Source organism: Coenobita brevimanus, chromosome 96 (genome assembly GCF_032717465.1).
Source record: "Coenobita brevimanus isolate Jiangsu-jjx chromosome 96, ASM3271746v2, whole genome shotgun sequence".
Taxonomy (NCBI): Eukaryota; Metazoa; Arthropoda; class Malacostraca; order Decapoda; family Coenobitidae; genus Coenobita; species Coenobita brevimanus.
The window spans coordinates 16,896,399-16,900,298 of NC_137049.1; positions in this window are offsets into that span (position 1 = coordinate 16,896,399).

Sequence of the window (3,900 nt, forward strand, 5' to 3'; positions counted from 1 at the left end):
AATAACAACAACAGTGAGTAAAAAGATCGTTCAGTCAACCAGTGAACAGTAAAATCCAAGCGGTGCAGTGTAAATATTTAATTCCTTTAAAACATCACGCCATTGTGCAGTAAAATGCAAAGAAACAACTCCATACAAAATAACAAAATAAGAACAACAGCAAGTAAAAAGATTTTTGTCAACCATTGAACAGTAACATCCAAGCAGTGCAGTGTAAACAAAATATTAATTCCTTCAAAAAAAGGCCATTGTGCAGTTAGATTCAAAGAAAACAACTCCTTACAAAATAAATAAGAACAAAAGAGTAAAAAGATCGTTCAGTTAGAAGTGAATACTTACAATTCAAGCCCAATGTATCAGGAGCGTAGGGGCCCGGGGCTAGGCTCTCACTCTTGGTTGTAAACATTGATTAAAGCATTCATGTAATGACGGCCCCTAACCCTGGTGCAGCACCAGTGTAGCACTAGATAATCTCCAAATGTGAGGCGATCAAGTAGCTTTTTGTGTACGTTTGCGGGCAGGCCAGCCCTGATATATCCTAGCCGAGTTGACTCTAACGGTAATACCGCCACTAGCCATATCACCGTTCCTACATTCAAAATGAGGGACATCAAAGTTAGAACAGTGAAAAAGATTGCGGCCTTTTCATATATAGGCGTTGCCATGTTGTAACAGCCGTAGACCACCGTCGTAAGACCCAAGATGTGGTCATCTTGATCTAGTTTACACCTTACAAATGGAGGAAATGCTTTCGTTATTTCATCATTTAAATTATCCAAGTCTCGCTAGTAGATATTTGGAATGATTTTAAACAGTGTTTGTGAGGAAATGGCATACAAGAAAACCAACTCAGTAATCCCCAAGATTACTGCAATAATATGAAGAATAATACTGCTAAAGTAACCTTGGAAACTTCCCAAATTATCTTGTAAACTATTGCCTATCTGTGCATCTCGAGTGTTCTCTAATCCATATGTATTTTTCAAATATTTCTTTTTCAACCTGGAATCCACCCCCCAAATTACCTCTGGGACAAGGAGGATGAACAGAAAACACAGTGAAATAAGAATGTAAATATCAAAATAACGGTACACAACGGAAATCACATCGTCGTCGTCCTCGAAACCAGACGAATATTGGTTAATTCTGCAAACATATTTTAAATTTTCGCTAATTGGTTTTCCTTTTGACAGATCTACACAGTGTAAATCACTGATAATACTGAAGTAAATTTTGATACACATTATAACCACGAATTTTGACACTAAGGATATACAAGTAAAATAATAACCAAGCGATCCCACGGGGGACACAGGGTCCGATAGTCTTCCTAGAAAACTTTCCATTTTTTTAGTGGATTACTGATCAACGAACTTGTTTCACTGATCGCTCGGACTAAACTGAGTCAGCAGGTGGGAAGCCTCCCTTTATATACATTAGTTATTTTCACCAACCGGTGATGTATTGCTATCACTTCAACCTGTGAATTGATAGTTATTCTCACTGGTTGGTATTGGACCACTGCCGCTAAGTTATTTACACCAACAATAAACATTTCACTCAGCCGTTTGGAATTATTTGACAGGCAGGATTTCCTTTGAATTTCGTTATTCCATAATTCATTAAAACTGACAGTTCAGTATGTGACGTATTTCAAATAAAACTATCAAAGACTTTAAGCCTTTTCCTTGCCTTGTTTACAAGTTAATGCTTTGGGGTAAACATACGTTTTACTTGAGGCAGCAGAAGCACCTTACCAAATCAGTTCTTCCGCCTGATAGTAGTCTTCACTATTTTTCTGGCCATGTCAGGTGTGGTATACGAACGTTTCACGTTAAATTTTTCTCCCTATTGTTTTTAGCCATGTTCCTTCCGCTGTATAAACTGTTTCTCGAGTGTAATGGCGAACGCTTACAACATACCGTACAGAAATCCAGCAAAATTTGTTGTTGGCGGCCGGGTCGTCTGTTATATCTTCCTAATTTACGTTTTAATGTAAACTACCCAAACTAAACTTAACCCAGCCTTACCAAGCAATTTAACCAAACCTTACTTAACCAATATTATAGACATTTTTAGTTAATCCGCCATTCAGCCCGTGAAATAAAACGTAAGAAACAGAAACAAAGTCAGCATTATAAACATCATTTACGTCCCCCAAAATTGTTAGAATAAAAATGTAGTAAATACAAAAGTTGATTAATTTGGTACGTGGCGGCGCTAACCATCCACCCACTCGATGTATATAGTGCTGCTCTCAGGCGCCTGCCCTTTCCTCCGTTACATCTTTCCTTCCTCTTCTTTCTTACCTTCATTCCACTTCCTTCTGACTACGGGTCAGAAGAAGCCAAAATGGTTGGTCAAATTTTACACGTTGCCCTCATCCGATTTTCGACTTTTCAATCAATCACAGGTTGTATTATTTCGTACTTACACCCAACTCACTGACAACAAAAGTGGCTAACTCACCTTATACTTTACGCAATTATAAGCATTTTTTCCTCTATGACACTTCCGTCTTAAATCAGCCGTTGATGAGTTATGCAATTTATTACGCATTATTTTCTATGAGAGATTTTCCCTGCCATGGTCGGACAATTGTGTGTGTTCGTTGGTTCGTGTTATGTGTGTGGGTGGATAAAGCGCATGCGTGGCACAGGAATCAGCCAATCACAAAGTAGAATTTCAAATGCCCCATGCTAGGGCTCGCAAGACGCAAGATTTGAAAGTCAGTTCGTCTCCAACCATAGACTGGGAAGCCTGTGAAAATTATTACTTCACTGCTATTTCACAGTTCTACCAGCAAGAAGATAAAACTGTTGCCTTTGTGTGATCGCATGGTGTTTTACCTTCAACAGGAACAAAGTACCCAAATCAAGGCAGAAGTCTCATTTTACGTGAGGATCAGAAAGTGTTGCACTGCCGCCCGTCACCAGTTGCCATTACAGCTACAGACGACTCTTCAGATGCAGACGAGGAACTGTAAACTGCTAGGTAAAGGCATTATTTCTTATTTACACCCGGTTAGGTTAGGTTAGATGAGGTTTGGTTAATGTCATGGGGGTCTGGGGGCGAAGCCCCCAGTTAGAAACACTAACTACCTAAGAATATTATTATTATTTTCTTGCGAAGTTTTTTAGTGTTTTTCGTTTGATTTTGATAACAGTTCCAGTAGGAAATCACTGCTTTTGCGTTTTTCCCACACTCCAACACCCAGGTTTCCCACAGGTCACCCAGTATTCTTGGGGGAGGGGGAAGAACTGCAAAAAAATACGTTTCACGTGATAATAGGTGTCCAACCTGAGTGTTTTCTGTTGTTTTTGGTGGGGTTTTTTGTTTCATTTGGACCGGTCCTTTCCACCGGAAGTCGCTAGTGGCGTTCAACAAAAACTAGCGACTTGCGATAGAAACGAAGGTCAAAATCGATCGAATCACACCAAAAACAACAGGAAACACTCAGGTTGGATGAAAAATTCGGATAAGGGCAACGTGTAAAAATTGACTAAATGGTTTCCTGTACGCCAGGAAACCAGTTACTACGCTGGGTGGCAACCATAGAACCAAATTATGGTGACTGGTGGTTTAGTGGGTAATTACAGCGCTTCCCAGGCAAGGGGTGGTTGGGGTTTATTGTTTATGTAATGCCACTCAGAGATAAGTGAGGCTGGTCACTCAGCTTAAATGGCAGGACCAACCTACCTAGTCCCGGGCTTCTACGCTTCTCATGGGGCAACACTGGGTTAGATGATGAAAGAATCATCTGCGTAGGTTTGAGTAACATATCTCTGCTCAGAAGGATGGCAGCTGTATGTGAGCTTTAAATTGTAAATATGATTATTATTGTTATTAATATTATTTTAGTAGTATAGTAGTAGCAGTAAGAGTTGTAGTTGTAATAAT